The 20670-nt window shown below is 51.0% G+C and overlaps 1 long non-coding RNA gene across 2 annotated transcripts in view; it reads right to left on the reverse strand.

The window, feature by feature from the left end:
- LOC117976316 (uncharacterized) overlaps nucleotides 1-20670 on the reverse strand; it is a 398679-nt gene that overhangs the window by 67885 nt on the left and 310124 nt on the right. The gene's annotated exons all lie outside the window — the stretch shown is intronic.

The following is a 20670-nucleotide window of genomic DNA, read 5'->3' on the forward strand; positions in this document are numbered from 1 at the left end:
CACCCCTCTAGAATCCCCCTGCCCTGACCCCTCTTCTCCAACTCAGGAAATTCTTGGGCTCCTTGGAGGGTCGCTGTAACATCGATAGCTTATTCTTTGCCACAGTAGTGGCGTTCCCAGGTCTGTGATTGGCTGCGCATGAATCTGTCCTCTCGGTTACTTCCAGAGCTCCGTGAGAGCAGGGCCAGTATCCTGTTCATCTATTTCTCTGGTGCCTCATTGGAAAAGAGCATGGGAGAGGCCAAAAAATGAAAGAACAGCTTGGTAAGAAATCTCTTATGGGGGTACAGGATCTGGGAAAAGTGCATAAAGAATTACCAACCAAGTGTGTGGGATGGGCAGGTCAGGGAAGGCTTCCTGGAGGAGGCGGTGGGCAAGCTAAAGGTTGGGCTGGAGCCAGTCAATGTGGCGGAGAAAAGAAATTGAGGCAGGGTTGAGGGTTCGGAGAGGCGAGGAACTCTGCCTCTGTGAGCATGAGTTAGAGGATGGTGAGAGATGGCCTTGGATAGGTAGATAATGGTCTGGAGCCCCTGTTATAAGCTTTAGGCTTCACGGTGAGAGGAGCAGGGATGCCTACAGGTTGTTTTCTTACAAGGAGGGAGTGGTGTGTGGTTGGGTTTCCATTTCAGAAAGGTCACTCTGACCACAGAGGGGAGGATAGATTAGGAAGAGAGGTGGCTGGCTGTCATGTTTGGTTGTATAGGTTGGGCACTGCACAACTTTAGGGGTAAGATTTTCCCCTCTCTGGTGGCCTGGGTACTTGAGAGTGGCTGACATCTTCTGATGGCAGAGACTCTCATTGGACAGTTGTCATGGCAAGTTAGCAACTGATGCTGGGCATGGCAACAAGCGGAGTGCTATGGACACAGAGAAAGGGACATGTTGGTTCAGAGAGACTCACAGATGCATCAACAAGGGCTCTGATCCTGCAGCTTTGAATGAGGCCTGGGGTGCAACCTGTTTGCGAGCTGGGTACCTAAGGGTGGCGTCTATGGACCATCTAGAGGTGGATTTATCATGAAGCCAATGCAACTGAAGCTTCAAGACATGAATTTGCATAGTCCTCTTCCAATATGTCACCAAGGTCATATGTTTTTGTGAAATTTGCAAGATATTTTCATCACAGTTGGCTAAGACAGCTGTCTCCTCCTGCTCTGACTTGCCCTCCATCACCTCTGCTGGTGGCATGGGAGGGGCCATGATTTGGCTAAGGGGAGGCTGATACCTGGATCCTGGGCTGTGAGCAGTAGACTGGCATCAGCAGCATTGCTGGTGCCATCAGGATACAGACACCAGGTGTGGTGGCTTCCAGCATGTTCCTCCTGCCCCTCTGTCAACTTCCCTGTATCATGACATGGAGGTGCAGAGACAAGGGTGGAACAGTGAAGCCACCACGCCCAGTGATGCCGGCAAGAACACGAGCAGGCGAGCATGGAAAAGGTTGGAATCTGCAGAGCCTGGTCTGTGGAAAATTCCTCCAAACAGATACACATGGCTGTAAACGTAGGACTCGATTCTCTTGGACTCACTGAAAATGGCAATTCATTCCCATCAGGAGTACCCTCAGCAATGCAGCGTGTAGGATGATAAGTGTGCCACAGCTCGTAAAAATCACTTTGGTGGGAATGGTATGTTTGATCAAGCTTGAGTATCCCACTATAGTTGGAACTTAGAAAGGGATTATGGAATATTCGAATAAAGAAAGTGAGAAATCGCAGACTCCTAATTTAGATGTATTTGAAGGGTACCTTCTTTTATCTTAAATTTGTTTGTTAAAAAACAATGGATGACTTGAGTAATAGAATATGAAACAAAAGAGATGAACATGAAGCATGGCACAGATCTTCCGACATTGAGAAGCGAATTATAACTGAAAATGTCCACATCATAACAGAAGCAGAAGTTCATTAAGAAGAGGTCAGCTAACAAGGTGAAACCCGGTCTCTACTAAAAATACAAAAAAAATTAGCCGGGTGTGGTGGTGGGTGCCTGTAGTCCTAGCTACTCTGGAGGCTGAGGCAGGAGAATGGTGTGAACTTGGGAGGCAGAGCTTGCAGTGAGCCGAGATCGCGCCACTGCACTCCAGCCTGAGCAACAGAGCGAGACTTCATCTCAAAAACAAAAAAAAAAAAAAAAAAAAGGAGGTTGGCTGGGTGCGGTGGCTCACGCCTGTAATCCCAGCGCTTTGGGAGGCCGAGGCAGACAGATCAAGAGGTCAGGCGTTTGAGACCAGCCTGGCCAATATGGTGAAACCCCGTCTCTACTAAAAATACAAAAAAAAAAAATTAGCCAGGCATGGTGGTGTGTGCCTGTAATCCCAGATACTCAGGAGGCTGAGACAGAAGAATCGCTTGAACCTGGGAGGTGGAGGTTGCAGTGAGCTGAGACTGCACCACTGCACTCCAGCCTGGGCAACAAAGTGAAACTCCGTTTCAAAAAAAAAGAAGACGTCAATTTCAAATGGAAGTGATAAATTATCACTTAGGTGACATGATAACCTAGTTCAGGGGTCCCCAGCTCCACAGCTGCTGATGGGTACTGGTCTGTGGGCTGTTAGGAACCAGGCCACACAGCAGGGGGAGCGCCGGGCGAGGGAGCATCACCACCTGAGCTCTGCCTCCTGTCAGATGAGGGGAAGCATTAGATTCTCATAGGACCTCGAACCCTGTTGTGAACTGTACATGTGAGGGATCTAGGTTGTGGGCCCCTTATGAGAATCTAATGCCTGATGATCTGAGGTGGAACAGTTTCATCCTAAAACCATCCCCACCACCCACTCCCGTCCATGGGAAAACTGTCTTCCACAAAACCAGTCCCTGGTGCCAAAAAGTTTGGGGACTGCTGACCTAGTTACTGAAGAGAAGTGAGTAATATTAATATATTACACCAATATTTAAATTTCTTGCTGGCTGGATGGAAAATAACTGACATTCAGGTAGATAAGATAAAATCCACAAATAAAATTACTGATGACAAATTCAGTACTGTCAATTCAAACAGCATGTGATGTTATTAATTGTACAAGAAAACCTGAAATGACCTGAAATCTTACAACTCATACATGGAGGAAATTCAATAGAAGTTTTCCCAAATTTGATTATAGTCTCAAATTTTTTTACAACAGTCTCAGTTGGGATCAATGGGTCAGGTAGAAGCATAATTATATCATTGTGAAACTAAAAGACATTTTTTCTAAGCTAACTTCCACCAAAGACACACAAAATCACACTGTAGCCAAATACGCCCCAGCAGATGCTGATCTATCTTCCTATTCTCACTGTAGAAAACAATGTTGACAAAATTGTCATCATATGAAAACGAGTTCCTTTGGGTTTATCTCTAAGAACTTGTTTTAGGAATCTGGGTGCTCCTGCATTGGGTGCATATATATTTAGGATAGTTAGCTCTTCTTATTGAATTAATCCCTTTTCCATTATGTAATGTCCTTCTTTGTCGTTTTTTATCTTTGTTGGTTTAAAGTCTGTTTTGTCAGAGACTAGGATTGCAACCCCTGCTCTTTTTTTGCTTTCCATTTGCTTGGTAAATTTTCCTCCATCCCTTTATTTTGAGCCTATGTGTGTCTTTGCATGTGAGATGGGTCTCCTGAATACAGCGCACCAATGGGTCTTGACTCTGTCCGATTTGCCAGAAGTAGCTTACCCAAAAGATTCTCTTGCCACTAAAATAAAGGCAGAATTCTATTTAACACATGTATCAAAATAATGCTGAATGTGAACCTACTAGCCGCTGCTGGTCCTGCAAAATTCTTGAACATACTTCACAGGTGCCATCTGGAACTACACCTGTACAAAAATCACCCCAAAAATAGTTTTCAATCAACATACACTTGCGATTATATTAAAAAAAAAAGAAAGAAAGAAGATCCAAGAACATGCAGCAAAAAGAAGGCATCGTGGGTGTGTGTCTGTCGGGCAATGAATTAGTGAAAATATGTTAATTTGCAGATGTAGTGATATTTGCAGTATTTGTTAGCTTTTCAAAATATGCAATTTGTTATGGTTTCTTTTCTGAATATTCACTTTTGTAACTACTTTTATATTTATAATTTTGTATTCTTTCCTTAAAGAAAGATCCTCATATTGTATTAAGGCTTGAGCCCACAAAACCTGGATCTGGTGGTGGGGGCCAGGAATATACATTTGCAATTTCAGACCAGTCAGAGGTCATATGGGGTAAGACTGAGGTGCCAGTAGTGAGGGCTGCCCAGCTCCAGGCTTGGAAACTCGCATTGGATCCCAGCTGAACCAATGCCACTCTGGGCGGATGCTCTGACCCCGGAGACCTCACAGGCGGTTCACTCATTAATATCATTGGGCTCAGATCTGTGAAACCCACGCCTCCCACACGAAGCTCAGTCTTCCAGCCAAAATAACACACTGTAAGCTCGGGTGTAGTTGAAAGTGAAACCGCGCAGTTTTTAAAGGTTTAAAAGCTCACTTGAAGGAGGGCAAAGGGTCAGGAAAGAAAGAGTTCCATTTACAGAGACTTGGCAAATCTTTCCCAAGGAAGATGCCCCACTTACAACATGTACTTTCCACTCTGTGCACTGCCCCCAGGCTGGGGCCAAGGTGGCTGGTCAGTGTTCTTGTCCACAGTGGTGACGAAGGCTTGGCTTCTGAAGTTTGATCTGGGGAAAGAGGTAAACTTGGGCGTTTCAGAGGTGGAGGGAGGGCTCTGTGAGGGGTCAGGGGAGACAGATATGGAGTACAGTCGGGGGAACCCTGCATTGCATACCTGCAGCTATCACCGCTGGATGGGCCTGAGGGAATCACTTATTCCAAGCGCGTCTCATATGCCAAAGGGAAAAGAAACGAAGGCCGGAGAGTTTATGCCTCTTGCCTGAAGTCCCTGTGAAATGTGTGTGGGGCCAGGGGCGACAAGCATTGACTGGAAATCCGCCTTTTAACAGGAGCCTTATTCAGATTGACAAGTAGTTGGCATTCAGACTTTCCCATCTGAGCTCATGGCCGCAGTTCCTAAAAGGCTGTTTGAGGTTCCCCTGTCAACATTTCGGATTTTAAGGCACCACTTTAAGGGCCTTTATCATTATCCACAACAGCAGCAGCAGCAGGAGCAGCATTAGGAATGCGTTTCCTCCTGTGCTTTGAGGCTTACGTAGGTCTTTCTTCTACATCGTTTCATGAAATTCTCACAAGAACACTATGAGGTAGGTGTCGGATGTCCATTTTACAGGACAGAAAAGAGATTAAAAAAAAAGAGAGACAGAGGAAAAAGGGCTTTATTCAAAGCCAAGTCAGTTCATATGGGCAGAGCCAGGACTTGAACGCAGGCCACACAGTCTTAACTCCAATATTTTCAACTGCCTTGGGAACTTCTTGGAAGAGCCCATTCCATTTTCCTGCCATAACATCATGGAATGATGGGACGGGTGTGGGTGTTGTGGGTCCCAGTGACGCTGTCTCCCAACTGCCTCCAACAGGTGCTGCCAGGACACGACTCAATGTCTGGGTCGGGTGGACAGGAACGTGCTGTGGGCCCCGGCCCTTTGCTGTAAGCCTTCGCAGGTGCGGTTCATTCTGCCCAGGACGCATCTCTGGCCTTTCTGCTCAGGTGTTGCCTCCTCAGGAGCCCAGCTGACTCGTCTCACTGACTCCCCCTGCAGCCCTCTCCACCATCTGGAATTAGCTCCCCTGTATCTTCCACTGCTTCCTCGACGTCTGACTCACTGCGGCGGGTTCTAAGCTGCAGGAGGACAAGGGCCTTATTCCTTTGCTCACCAGTCTGTCCTCAGCAGCCACGGCCAGCACTCAGTGTGTTCTCAATAATCGTGTGTGGCTGAGATGCAGGCGGGAAGCAGAAGGAAGCCTTGTCTGCCGCCATCAGGCCGTGTTGTAAGTGCAGGTGGCCCTGGGCTGTGAGTTTTCAATGGGGACATTAATCCCAAAGCGACATCCTCGAGCATCCTTCTATTCTGCAGCACTGCACTGTGCTACGAAAGAGCCGGGACAGAAGGCCAGGTTGCAACCCAAATCCTTCCATTTTTATTGTAGAACCTGGGGCCAAGTGATGAACCATCTTTGAGGCTTGGCCTCCTCATCTGTAAAATGGGTCTGAGAGCAGTGCCACAGGGCTGCGTAGTCCTGAAGATAGCCCCGGAAGTAGGGTACTGAAATACCCACTCAGGACACCCCAAGGAAGGGCCCAGTCAACACCCAGCCAGAGAACAAATTGGGCAGTGCAAGTAACTCAGCTCTGGAAGGCTCCCCCAGTATTTTACTAATAACTAACACTTAAACATTGCTGTCAGATCACAAATATTGTAAGCAAACATCACTCTGCCGTTGCTTGCAGAATGAATGAATGCAAGGCTGGCGATTTGGGGAGCCCATCTCGGTCATCAGTTCTCTCCCTGCAGGGACATTGTTTCACATGGCAGGGTTGTCACCTCAAATGCCTTCAAGAGCATGCAGGTACCCAAAGGAAGGAGGCAGCAGGGGTTAGGTATGACCTTGCTCCCAACCAAGGACACCAAAAAATTGAAAACACAGTGGTCACTCAATAAAATCTATCTCCAGGTCATCCTACAGGCTAGCACTTTGCAACTCTGATACATTGCACGGGGACACTTGATTACTGGTGACAATTCCAAATGAGATTATCTCAGGTCCCCAAACCCTTATTTGAAACCCCTGGGGCCAGATGCATGCATAATTCGAAGTGTCATGGGTCGTGGAAGGTAACATGGTGCACAGACCCCACATAATATAACTCCCCACAGGTTTTGGGGCAGCCTTTCACGAACAGTTCTGCAGGGAGTGTTTCAGCATTCAAGCTAAGAGGGAGAAACTGAGATTAAAGACAGTCTCACGCATGTTCAGGGTAGCAGGTTTCGCTGCCAGTTGAGCTTTTATTATTTTTTTATTAGATTTTCACGTTTGGGATATTGGAATTGCTGAAAAGAGATTGTGGATCTGTGAGGCCAGGTTCTTAGTCTCTCGGGCAGATCCTGATGCACCGGCTGCCTCTAGTGTCCCTGTGTCCGTTTCCCCGTGGCCTGGGGAAGAGGCTCCTTTGTCCTCCCATGTCCAGTGCCACGCCACCTCCTCTGTTCTTCTTCCCTCATCAGTGGTCTTCCCATCCAGGCTTCTGAGAGCTGCGGAGATTTTTTCCTCTCTGCATATCTTGCAGTGTTCAGACTCTCAGCGCCAAGGCCAGTTTAGCTGCTAATTGAGCGGAACAGCACCAGATGAGCCAACTGATATTTGATGAGCAAAGGCGGCTTCCACCCTGGATCCCCAGTGAGCCACGGTGATGGGGGCTAGACTTGCGTCCGATGAGCAAAGGCGGGTTCCACGCTGGATCCCCAGTGAGCCACGGTGATGGGGGCTAGACTTGCGTCCGATGAGCAAAGGCGGGTTCCACGCTGGATCCCCAGTGAGCCACGGTGATGGGGGCTAGACTTGCGTCCGATGAGCAAAGGCGGGTTCCACGCTGGATCCCCAGTGAGCCACGGTGATGGGGGCTCGACTTGCGTCCGATGAGCAAAGGCGGGTTCCACGCTGGATCCCCAGTGAGCCACGGTGATGGGGGCTAGACTTGCGTCCGATGAGCAAAGGCGGGTTCCACGCTGGATCCCCAGTGAGCCACGGTGATGGGGGCTAGACTTGCGTCCGATGAGCAAAGGCGGGTTCCACGCTGGATCCCCAGTGAGCTACGGTGATGGGGGCTAGACTTGCGTCCGATGAGCAAAGGCGGGTTCCACGCTGGATCCCCAGTGAGCCACGGTGATGGGGGCTAGACTTGCGTCCGATGAGCAAAGGCGGGTTCCACGCTGGATCCCCAGTGAGCCACGGTGATGGGGGCTAGACTTGCGTCCGATGAGCAAAGGCGGGTTCCACGCTGGATCCCCAGTGAGCTACGGTGATGGGGGCTAGACTTGCGTCCGATGAGCAAAGGCGGGTTCCACGCTGGATCCCCAGTGAGCCACGGTGATGGGGGCTAGACTTGCGTCCGATGAGCAAAGGCGGGTTCCACGCTGGATCACCAGTGAGCCACGGTGATGGAGGCTAGACTTGCATCTTCTAACTCCTACTTTGGGGTGTTTTTCTCTAAGCTGCAAGAGGCTCAAGAAAAAAAAAAAAAAGCCCGGGTATCCGGCAGAGGACAGCACGCCAAGGCTGAATCTGGAGAGGAGACGCGTGGCCCCAATCCACTTCCATCTTACAGACCTCTGTTCTTTGGCAACCCTTCTTCCTGAAAGTGAAAATCCCTTTTGTCTGTGGGAAAAACCTCATAAAAAAAAAAGCCCAACTGAAAAACACATTGGTTTCTATTTATAATTGGGGGTGGGGGGGAAGGAATTTCACACAGATTCAACACATACATGAAAAATAAAAAGAACCAGTGACTCAGAGGCTGACGTGTTTCCCATTTCCTAATAGCCTTAATTTTTTAGGTCACTGCTCAGCTATTCAAAGACTGTCTCATTTAAAGATGATTTATTTATCAAGGACATTGGGAGAAGCCCAGTGAGTGTTGAATCCAAAAATGCCACAGGCAGGCCCCTCTCTGCTCACAAACAGAATGGCAACTGCCTATTTCTCTAGTTGTTTCCAAAGAGCCGCCATGTTCAGAAACCTCAAAGTGGTGAAGACAGGTGGAAAATGGTGAATATTTTGAATTTCTTCCCTACAGATAGGAAGCGGGGAATCAGAAGAAGAGGAACCAATTTCAAAACAGGCAAAGCTGGGGCCTGACTAGAATTTCCAGCCACTCTTTCTGCATGGCATGTTCTGGCAAGGTCTGTGCAAAATGAAGAAACCTTCGAATAAATTTCATTCCGTGGTAAAATACAATCTCAACGCCTGAGGAATTTGGAGAGATTTGGAACTTTTGACCCCTTGGCTAGGTCTGTCTGTCCAACAAGTGTGAAGGAGGAGGTCAGCTCCAGCTCCCAGTCAACCATTTAGGTCAGAGAATGATTTCACCAAGTCAGCGAGGTTTGCTACTGTCAGCTGCAAACCTCCACAGCGGAATGAGTGGCGTGGGTGCAGCCCTCTTTGCTCTTGTTGACGAAAACCTACTCCGTTGACAACAGGGTAGAGAATAATGGCAACAGAGAATATGACTGGGGGATTAGCACCTTCAGAGGCTGCAGGGCAGGACTTGACATGAATAAGCCAACTCCTCTTATGGATTGAATTCTGTCCCCCCAAAAAAGCATTGAAGTCCTAACCCACGATACCTGTGAATGTGGCCCTATGTGGAAATAGGGCCTTATGTAGATGATCAGCTTGAGACAGTGTCACAGGGTGGTGGGCCTCCTAGGTATGACTGGGTCCTTATAGAAGGGGGAATCTGGATGCAGAGATGGACATGCACAGAGGGGAGGCGATGTGAAGACTGGGAGGAGACGGTGCTCTAGGAACCACGGAACCCCTGAGGCTACCAGGAACTGGAGCGAGGCCTGCAGCAAAGTGTCCCTCGAGCCCCAGAAGGAACCAGCCCTGCCAACACCTCCATCTCAGACTCATGGCCTCCAGAACATGGGAGAACAAATTTCTGTGGTTCTAAGCCACCTGGTTTATGGCCCTTTGTTGTGGCCGCCCCAGCAGACTCTTATACCCGCACTGTGTGAGGTGGGTGTCTCATTATCCCCATGTCATGAACACAGTGCTAGAGAGAAATGTTACAGAAACCAGAGGTTCAAACAGCAGGTGAATAACACCGTCAAGATTTGAACTCAACTCTCTGTGACCATAAAGCTCCAATTCATCACCACATCACTCCAAGGTCCTTGTGAGTTGTGTCTCAGGAGGGGACATCTGCTTCAACCCCCTCAATGTATGAAGGAAGTCAAGGATACCAAAGAGGTCAAAGATCACACTCAACATCACCCAGCCCATCAGCAGTCAAGTTGACGTTGGGGACACAGCTCACTGCCGGGGCTCCATCCCCTCTCCTAGCTGGCCCCCATCATGTTGGCCAGGGAGCCACTCTGAGCCAGGCAAGGAAAGAGCACATTTGGGTCTGGAGTTATAGGTGGTGCTCCAGGGGTGCTCGCTCCATCAGAAGGGCAGGGGGCAGAGCAGGGGTGGTTCTGAGTGGAAGTGCAGGCCATGGCCCCCACCATACCAGGCTTCTTTCTCTGGGGCATGCATGCCGGGGAGGGACACAGTGAACTGGGGGACAGAACACCTAGAAGAGTGAGGACACTTATTTCCAGAGCATTAGTTTGCTCCATGGTGAGTTGTTGCAAATATTTTTACACTGAAACAATCATCATAACTGATCTCAGAATTATACTTAGCTGCTGATAATAGAGACCTAAAATACAAATGGCTCACATGAATTGGGAGTTCCTTCTTTATGTGAAGGAATGGTGACCCCTTGGTGTCATCAATACCCGAGCTTATTTTCCTTTCTGCTCCACCATCCAAAACATGTAGCTTCACTTAGAGATTGCCTCATTAGCACAAAATGGCTGCCAAAGGGCTTGTCATCACATCCAGGCAGGAGGAAGGAGGAAAGGGTGAGAGGTATCTTCCAGGCAAATTGGTTCTTCTTAAAGAGCCTTCCTGGAAACCCCTACATATTGACTTCAGCATGTTGGTCATGTCTGTATGCAAAGGAATTTGGGGAGTGTTTTTAGATAGGCATCCAATTATTAAGTGATTCTTTGTTGTTCAGTGATTAACCATGAAAGCACCCAATAATTAAGAGATTCTGTAAATGAGGGAGAAAAATGGACATTGAGTAGGCAAATAACGTGTCTACGACAGCAATAGATTATCAGCATAAAAAATGGTGTGCGTTTCCAAGATAAACCCTATGACTTGGGAATGAATTTAGGTTTATGATAGTCTGCTTTTGTCTGGGAACTCCTGGTAAGCATATGCTTTCCCCTATATGCACTATTAGCACAGAGTGAAACACTGAGAAACCCTACGTAGGCAAGCTAAATAACCTGACCAAGGTTATCCACTTGAGCAGTGGCTGAGCTGGGATTTGAACCTGCATTTCCTCAGACCAAGGAGACAGTTCCCACATTTAAGAAAATGATCATGTTTTATACTGCGGTATCCATATAGGAAGGGGCCATTGCAAGAGCTCAAATAACTTTGATTAGAAAATAAGACTGACCGGGCACAGTGGCTCATGCCTGTAATCCCAGCACTTTGGGAGGCTGAGGCAGGCTGGTCACTTGAGGTCAGGAGTTTGAGACCAGCCTAGCCAATATGGTGATACCCTGTCTCTACTAAAAATACAAAAATTAGCCGGGCATGGTTGTGGTTGCCTGTAATCCCACCTGCTCGGGAGGCTGAGGCAGGAGAATCTCTTGAACCTGGGAGGTGGAGGCTGCAGTGAGCTGAGATCGTGCTACTGCACTCCAGTCTGGGTGACAGAGTGAGACTCCGTCTCAAAATAAATAAATAAATAAAATAGAAAATAAGACTAAGACTGCACCTGGGGGTTCCGATTGAGACAACCAGGTAGGAAGGGAGGGTACAGAGGAAGAAAGACCCCGTGTGGGATGACCACCCGGCACCTGCAGCTTTGGTGATTCCCGAGAGAGACGAGGCAGAGACGGGTGAGAAACATAGAGACATTTACCAAAATGGAATTTTAAAAGAGGGGAAGTTTACTTAAACCTCTTAGAGTTATCCCTCCATAAATAAGTAACCCTTCCAAGCCACAGCATCCTGATATATTTCCCTTGGAGCTGCCTCAGGAAAAGGTCAGAGCTGATGGTGGGGCTGAGCATGCACGCAGACCCCATCCCTGCTGCTCTGGTCCTCCCAGCTGGACTGGGCACAAGGCGGTCCCCTCTGTGGGTCTCAGGAATGTAGGCAAAGGAATGATTTTGTCCAACCTGGGGGCCTTCTTTATATCCATGACTTCATTTTTGTTCTATGTAATGACAATAGCAATGGTGTTGCTTATGAAGAACAATCCAGCCAAGATCTCAGAATGCCAAGTGCAATAGTCCTACCAGTCCACATCCACAGAGGGCCCATTTTGGATCCAAGTGCAGGGACAGGGATGCATTCCATGGCATTTACATGCAGATCTCATCTCAACGGACCTGGGCCTCCTCCTGGGTGGGGCCCCTCCCTTGTTCTTCCCATGAGCCCCGACCTCTGTGATTGGCCTCTGGCTGATTAGTCAAGAACAGGAGCACTGAAGGTGGTGTATTAGTCAGAGTTTTCTAGAGGGGTACAACTAATAGAATATATGTATATATGAAAGGGAGTTTATTAAGGAGAATTGACTCTTACGATCACAGGGTAAAGGCCCACGAAAGCCTGTCTACAAATTGAGGATCTGAGAAGCCAGTGGTGAATCACTCTTAGTCCCAAAACCTCCAAAGTAGGGAAGCCGACCGTGCAGCCTTCGGTCTGTGACCAAAGGCCCGAGAGCCCCTGGCAAATCACTGGTGTAAGCACCAGAGTCCAAAAGCTGGATAACTTGGAGTCTGATGTTCGAGGGCAGTAAGCATCCAGCACGGGAGAAAGATGGAGGCCACAAGACTCAGCAAGTCTGCTTTGTTCTAGCTGCACTGGATGGATTAGATAGTCCCCACCCACACTGAGGGTGGGTCTGCTTCACCCAGTCCACTGACTCAAATGTTAATCTCCTTTGACAACACCTTTACAGACACGCCCAGGGACAATACTTTGCATCCTTCAATCCAATCTGGTTGACACTTAATATTAACCATCAGAGGTGGCTCTGGGTGTGTGTCCTGAGCTGCGCAAGTGGTGCCTGTCACTCCTGGCCGTTCTGCACCTCTGTTTCAGGGACGGTGGTGCTCTAACTCTCCTCCTCCCACCAGTCTTTCTCTTATTTATTGAGCAAATGCTAAGTGGCAGGCTCTGGCCCGAGCACTGGGAGCACACATCCTATTCAGCCTTTTCCACCAACCGCCAGGTGGGTGCCATTATTACCCCAGTTTAGAAACAAGACTCGTTAGGTTCAGGACAGCTGTGTGTCTTGCCCAAGGTCAAACTCCAGCAAGGACAGAAATCTGAGATGCTCCTTTGGGCCTGCCTGGCCCTAGAGCCCCAGCTGTGAAGCCTGCGGTCCACTTTGGGTGCCAGCCGTTTGAGGGGAATGGGAGTAGCTTCCAGGGGGTGGCTGAGCCCATCTTGTGTCCTTAGAATGAATTAGCAGGAAGTAGCTGCACTAGAAAACCAATGTTTCTGTAAGCAGGAGACCAAAGAGGGCCCCCTCTCCATCCTCTTTCTTTCCCTGGGGTGTTCTTCTTTGCTCCATTGGGCGATCGTATCGTGAGCTGCAAGGGTCAGGAAGCCACACTCTGAAGCCGTCTAACGGCCGCGTCCGGGCCTCCAGGCCTCCCTCCCTGCCTCCATTCTCCTCCCTGGGCACTTGTGTGGCCCCCAAGTCTCCTCTCCACTCTCCCCACTTGAAGCTGAGCTGCGGGCCCCTCTCAGGTCTCTCAGGATGGACCTCGCCAAGCCCCTCCAAGCGTCCTGAAGGCCCCACTGCCTCTCTTGCCGAGGGCCTTGGCGAGCACATCATGCCTGGCTTTGCTGAGCAGAGATGGTTTGAGCCTTTAGTCTGGGGCAGGTGCTCTGCTCCCAGAACCTCAAAGTTACCCCAACCTGTCTATGCTGGACTCTTGGCCAAGGGCCCACAAGGAAGCCCTCAAGGAAGTCTTGATGTTGTAGTTGGGGGGATAAGAGCTGACCCCAACATCTAGAGAAAGGCCCACAGGGCCAGAAGCAGGGTGAGGGGTGGCACCCAGGAGGCCTCTGGGATGGAGCCCTACAGGACAGAAGAGTTCGGCCCTGTGCACATGCTTAGAAGGGATGGGAGGAAAATTCTGGAGGTGTGAGGACGCTTGAAGGAAGGCAGGGGTGAGGTGTGAGGACCCTGAGAGAAGACAGGGGTGAGGTGTGAGGACCCCTGAGAGAAGGCAGGGGTGAGGTGTGAGGACCCCTGAGAGAAGGCAGGGGTGAGGTGTGAGGACCCCTGAGAGAAGGCAGGGGGGAGGTGTGAGGACCCCTGAGAGAAGACGGGGTGAGGTGTGAGGACCCCCGAGAGAAGGCAGGGGTGAGGTGTGAGGACCCCCGAGAGAAGGCAGGGGTGAGATGTGAGGACCCCTGAGAGAAGGCAGGGGGGAGGTGTGAGGACCCCCGAGAGAAGACGGGGTGAGGTGTGAGGACCCCCGAGAGAAGGCAGGGGTGAGGTGTGAGGACCCCCGAGAGAAGGCAGGGGTGAGGTGTGAGGACCCCTGAGAGAAGGCAGGGGTGAGGTGTGAGGACCCCCGAGAGAAGACAGGGGTGAGGTGTGAGGACCCCTGAGAGAAGGCAGGGGTGAGGTGTGAGGACCCTGAGAGAAGACAGGGGTGAGGTGTGAGGACCCCCGAGAGAAGGCAGGGGTGAGGTGTGAGGACCCCCGAGAGAAGGCAGGGGTGAGGTGTGAGGACCCCCGAGAGAAGGCAGGGGTGAGGTGTGAGGACCCCTGAGAGAAGGCAGGGGTGAGGTGTGAGGACCCTGAGAGAAGACGGGGTGAGGTGTGAGGACCCTGAGAGAAGGCAGGGGTGAGGTGTGAGGACCCCTGAGAGAAGGCAGGGGGGAGGTGTGGGGACCATTGAGAGAAGGCAGGGGGGAGGTGTGGGGACCCCTGAGAGAAGGCAGGGGGGAGGTGTGAGGACCCCTGAGAGAAGGCAGGGGTGAGGTGTGAGGACCCTGAGAGAAGGCAGGGGGGAGGTGTGAGGACCCTGAGAGAAGGCAGGGGGGAGGTGTGAGGACCCCTGAGAGAAGGCAGGGGTGAGGTGTGAGGACCCCTGAGAGAAGGCAGGGGTGAGATGTGAGGACCCTGAGAGAAGACAGGGGTGAGGTGTGAGGACCCCTGAGAGAAGACAGGGGTGAGGTGTGAGGACCCCTGAGAGAAGGCAGGGGTGAGATGTGAGGACCCCTGAGAGAAGGCAGGGGGGAGGTGTGAGGACCCCTGAGAGAAGGCAGGGGGGAGGTGTGAGGACCCCTGAGAGAAGGCAGGGGTGAGGTGTGGGGACCATTGAGAGAAGGCAGGAACTGTCCAGGGGTTAGCGAGAAAGAACCCCAGAGAGAGACACCCTGCTGGCCAGTGTGATGAGACTAAAGCTGGAGGCAGAATGTTTGATGGAAGAGTTGGTCTGAGACGCAGGCATGCATGGTGGCTGAGTAGAGGTGTGTCCTCACCACACTGAGGGTTAGAAGAGGAAAACCCGGCAGGTGCCTTTCATACACCCACACCCTCTTTTTGGGAACAGTGACAGACACAACGCGTAAGATGAGAATTTCTCGTGTGTGACAGTCATCCCCCCACCACCCAATAAAGAGGATTCCATTCACCACCAAAGAAGGACCCTGACTTCCCACACTGACATTTTGGGCTTTTATATGTCACACAAGGTGAAGACAGGTGGGCCTTGTTTCTGTGTCAGGAAAGGCAGAGATGGGGCAGGGTGGGGGGATGAATAGCGCAAATAGGAAAGTGTGAAAACGCAGTGCTCTCTGTGGCCCAGGCGTGCCCTTCGCGTTGGTTGAGAGATGTGAGTGAGCAACTTGGCTTTTTTTTTTTTTTTTTAAAGATGTCCTCTGGTTGCTGGATTTGGCTTCTTTGATGACTGCATCGCCCTGAGACTGGACCCCAGGGGTAAGGACTTCCCGGACAGTACATAGGTGGATCACCACATACAACAGAGTCACTTCCAAATCGAACAAGAACCATGTGGTCAGTGGTACTCTTGAAAATCATGTAATTCACCCTCGAATGGCAGGACTCCAGCTCTAAAAAGCTCAGACATCTACAAAGTTACCTTTTTTGGCCGGGCGCGGTGGCTCACGTCTGTAATCCCAGCACTTTGGGAGACTGAGGCAGGTGGATCATCTGAGGTCAGGAGTTTGAGACCAGCCTGGACAACATGGTGAAACCATCTCTACTAAAAATACAAAAATCAGCCGGGTGTGGTGGCACACACCTGTAATCCCAGCTACTCAGGAGGCTGAGGCAGGAGAATCACTTGAACCTGGGAGGTGGAGATTGCAGTGAGGTGAGAACGCATCACTGCACTCCAGCCTGGGCGACAGAGCGAGACTCCCTCTCAAAAAAAACAAAAACAAAAAACCTTTTTAGTTTCTGAATGTTAGCCATAGGGTCCCTTTTCCCGGGGCTGTTTTCTTAAAACAGGAGGGAAGGCAAAGGAATTTAGAACATAATTTCTTTTTAAGCACATACAATAATCAAATTCTGATAAGTGAAATGTGCACGTGCCTGTGTGTTCATGTGTGCTCGTGTGTGTACGTGTGTGCTCATGTGTTCGTGTGTGTGCTCATGTGTACATTGCATGTGTGCATGCATGTTCGTGTGTGTTCGTGTGTGCGTTGCATGTGCTCATGTGTGTTCGTGTGTGTGTTCATGTGTGCTTTGTGTGTGTGTGCATGTGTACCCAGGTGTGCATGTGTGCCTGTGTATGCATGTGTGCTCATGCGTGTGTGTACTTTGCATGTGCTCATGTGTGTGCATGTGTGCCTGTGTGTGCTCTGATTCCACTGATATATTTCATGGAGAAGAGCGGTTCCTGCCTCTGTGTCTTATTCGTTGAAGCTATGCCTGCTCTCCCTGACCCAGGCTCTCCTTCCAGAGCCAAAGTCATCCTTCCTCTCACCTACTCAACCTAATAGATGCCTTTTTAAGAAACAGACCCTCCATGCATTTTCCACTCCGGGGCTTGGCGACTTTTTTTCGTTTTTAGATGGAGTCTCGCTCTGTCGCCCAGGCTGGAGTGCAGTGGCGCGATCTTGGCTCACTGAAACTTTTGCCCCTCCAGGTTTAAGCAATTCTCTGCCTCAGCCTCCGGAATAGCTGGGATTACAGGCGCATGCCACCACTCCCCGCTAATTTTTTTTGTATTTTTAGTAGAGATGAGGTTTCACCATCTTGGCCAGGCTGGTCTTGAACTCCTGACCTCGTGATCCACCTGCCTCGGCCTCCCAAAGTGCTGGGATTACAGGCTTGAGCCACCGCGCCCGGCTGGTGACTTCTATAGTCCTTTCGTCTTTCTAAAGTGGGTAAGAGGGAAAGGTCAACACAAAACCAGCCGTGGCACAGGCCTCGAGGAGAAGGCTGACCGTCCATGGACAGCAGGCCCATGGCTGCTCTAGCTCCGCTCTGCTGCTGGGAGTGAGTGGCCGGGTGGCAGGCGCCCTCCAGGGCATGGATGAAACCTCACAAATGGCGCTTTGTCGTCCCGCCGAGAGATCTGGGACGTCCCGTGAGTTGGAATATATAACGCCCACTGGATTAAGAGCCGTCAGGCTGGTTCCCAAAGCAAACACTGAGCTAATTTTTCCAGCATATGCCTTTCATGTCTGGGCTGCTTCAGGCTTTGCTGGGTCACTGGGCTCTTTGTTGCTGCCTCCGCCGAAGTCCCTGGCCCCTCCGCCTCGCTGGCTCCTGGAGTCACCCAAACCCTAATACAGTGTTCCGTTTCACTTGAGGAGCTGAAAGAGCCCCCGAAGAGTTCCTCCAAGATTGTCCTTTGAAATCCGCAAGTTAGTGAGAAGGAACCCTCGGAAGTTTTGGATCACATTTCTCCAAGCCCACAGCACATGCTGGCCTGTAGAAGTCAGGTCCTCACTTCAGGATGTGTCCCAGATCCTGTCACACGTGACCCCTCCTGAGGACTGTCTGGTGGTGCTACCCAGCCCTCTGACCAGGGGCCCCCACTGCGTCAAGTTGGTACCCAAACTCCTCCTGTGGCGCGTGAGACCCTGCCTGGTCTAGCCTCACACTCACCCCTGTGGTGAGTAAGACCCTGCCTGGTCTAGCCTCGCACTCACCCCTGTGGCACATAAGACCCTGCCTGGTCTAGCCTCACACTCGCCCCTGTGGTGAGTAAGACCCTGCCTGGTCTAGCCTCATACTGACCCCTGTGGCACATAAGACCCTGCCTGGTCTAGGCTCACACTCACCCCTGTGGTGAGTAAGGCCCTGCCTGGTCTAACCTCACACTCGCCCCTGTGGTGAGTAAGACCCTGCCTGGTCTAGCCTCACACTCACCCCTGTGGCACATATGATCCTGCCTGGTCTAGCCTCACACTCACCCCTGTGGTGAGTAAGACCCTGCCTGGTCTAGCCTCACACTCACCCCTGTGGCACATATGATCCTGCCTGGTCTAGCCTCACACTCACCTCTGTGGTGAGTAAGACCCTGCCTGGTCTAGCCTCACACTCACCCCTGTGGTGAGTAAGGCCCTGCCTGGTCTAGCCTCACACTGGCTCCCGTAGCTCTGAATTTATTGTTGTTCCCTCGCTGTTTCTGTGCTTCCTATTCCTATGACATAAGTGGAAACCTACTTGCTGTTTGTATTGGTATGAGTCCAAACAGGAAAAGGAGAAAACATTCTGAATATTGAAAACAGAGAGAATTTAATGCAGGGAATTGGCTACATATTTGATGGCTTTGCTAAGAAACGGACCGAGGGACAGGGAGAAACCCACAGGTGAGCGGGAGCGAAGGCCTCCCCCATCACACCAGCCAGAGCCGGGGCAGAGGGAGGAGGCAGTGCAGGGTCACCCTGCAGATGTGCTTATCAGGGCCCTGGTTGCTGGGGCACTGGTGCTGCAGGGGAGACAGTGCCTGTCGCCGAGGAGGAGGAGGAGAGAGAACACCCTGGCTCCTCCCTTCCTCCTACCTCTGCTTGTCCCCAGGGTCCCTTATTGGCTGAACCAGCTGGAAGCCAGCAGACATGGGGGGACTGGAGTGCAGCCCTGAGCCACCCTGCAACACGCAGCAGAGTGGGAGGAGGCAGAGTGCACCTGCCAGTGGACCAGTGGATGGACACACAGCTGCATGCCAGCCCTGGAGTCCGGCTGCCCACTCAGATGGGAATCCATCCTTCTGCATCTCTTCTCTTCTCATCATCATTTGCATGTATTTCTCAAACTCTGTTGATTGAAAGTGACAGAAACGTACCTAAGAAAAGGAATGAATGGATTGGTTTGTGGAACTGAAAACTCCTGTTGTTGGATTCAGGTAGGGCTGGATCTGGGGACTCAGACAAGTCAGCAGGGTTCCATTTGGGCCACTTCAGCCCTCAGTTTTGCTTTCCTCTGTTGGGGTTCCATGATCAGGGTGGGCCAGGTGGCAGCCCCAGGCCTGTGTCTCATTCTCCCAGCAACCTCAGTGAAAGAGGCAGCCCCTGCTTCCCATTTGCTCCAACCGAAGCCCTGGAACTGAGTCTTCTCGGCCCACATGGACCAGTTGCTGATATGGGAACTGGCGACTGTGATCTGAGTGGTGAAAGGCTCCGATTGGCCAGGGCTGGATGCAGGACACAGGGGATAATCCCACTGAAACTGTGGGCTAAGGGAGGAATGGAGGAGGTAGCACCGATAGAGAAAGTAATGGACCTCGAGGGGACAAAAGAATCTTTGCTTTTTCTTGGCACTGGTACCCAACCAAAAGAACCGGGCAACTTGGCTGTATTTATTCCGCTGGCTACATCATCTGCCTTTCCGAGTCTTCCAAGGAAGACAGAATTTAACCCTGAAGGGTCTACGCATCCTACTGGAACTTCATCCTGCTTCTCTCTAGGAGCCCTGGAGCTCTCCTGGCTGGACGCTGTGGAGCTGAGAATGGGGCTCCTTCTGAGGGACGTTTTCTGCGCTTTGCTTCGTGGTGTTCCAGGCTTGTCTGAGGATGTGCCGGGAAGGGAATTTTGCCAAGCTGGTAAGAGCACGTGATGGGAGGCTCGACATATAAAGGAAGCCCCCGAGGCCTGCCCTATCCACAAGGTCTGGGTCATCATGGTGTCCCAAGCCTTTCCCATCAGTTTCCCATGTGTTTATCCCAGTTACCTGGAGGAATATGCAGGAACCAGGCCTTCCTTGCCTCCTAGCACAGAAGACTGAGGGCCAGTGAGGTTGAGGGAGATGCCTGGGGCCACTCTCCAAAGAATCCCAATGGCAGCCACCACTTTGTATGGAGTGCTGAATCAATACCAGGCTTTCGTCCTAAGAATAGTGTGAAGCCATCAATGGGTGTGAGGCATGGGGTAGCTGCGTGGGCATAGGATCTGCACACGAGGGAGGGGAAGCTCAGGGGTGAAGCCCCAGCATCTTCTCACCAGAGTGCAGCTGGGAGTCCAGGATTCCATGTCCAGGCCTGCCTGCCTCTGAATCTGGAGTTCCAACAAAATTAGGCAGAAAATCTGAAGACCACCATGGGATCTCTAGTGGAACTCTAGGCCGTTCCACTTTAGCAAGTTGTCTCTTGGCACATTAGTTTGTGAATGGAGGCAGCTCGTGAGAAAGAGGCCGCAGACCCCACGGGCTTCTCACTCCTCCCTGAGGAGCCAGGGCCTGGTCTTAATTTCCAAAATGTCGTTGAATAGACTGATTTCTGTTCAAGGGCCTGTGACCTGGGGATCTATCCTGGCTGGAAGCTGTGGAGCTGAGGACGGGGCTCACGCTGAGGGACGTTGCCTGCACTTTGCTACCTGGTGTTTAGGGCTTGTCCAAGGACACGGCAGGAAGGGAATTTTGCCAAGCCGGCAAGAGCATGTAAAGGGAGGCCTGGCACATAAAGGAAGCCTGGGGGGTCTGCAGCTTCCCTCTCCCAGCACTGCTTCCATTCATGCATTGATGCACCAGGAGACACCTTGCTAAAATGGAACA

This window comes from Pan paniscus, chromosome 18 (genome assembly GCF_029289425.2).
Source record: "Pan paniscus chromosome 18, NHGRI_mPanPan1-v2.0_pri, whole genome shotgun sequence".
NCBI classification, from domain to species: Eukaryota; Metazoa; Chordata; class Mammalia; order Primates; family Hominidae; genus Pan; species Pan paniscus.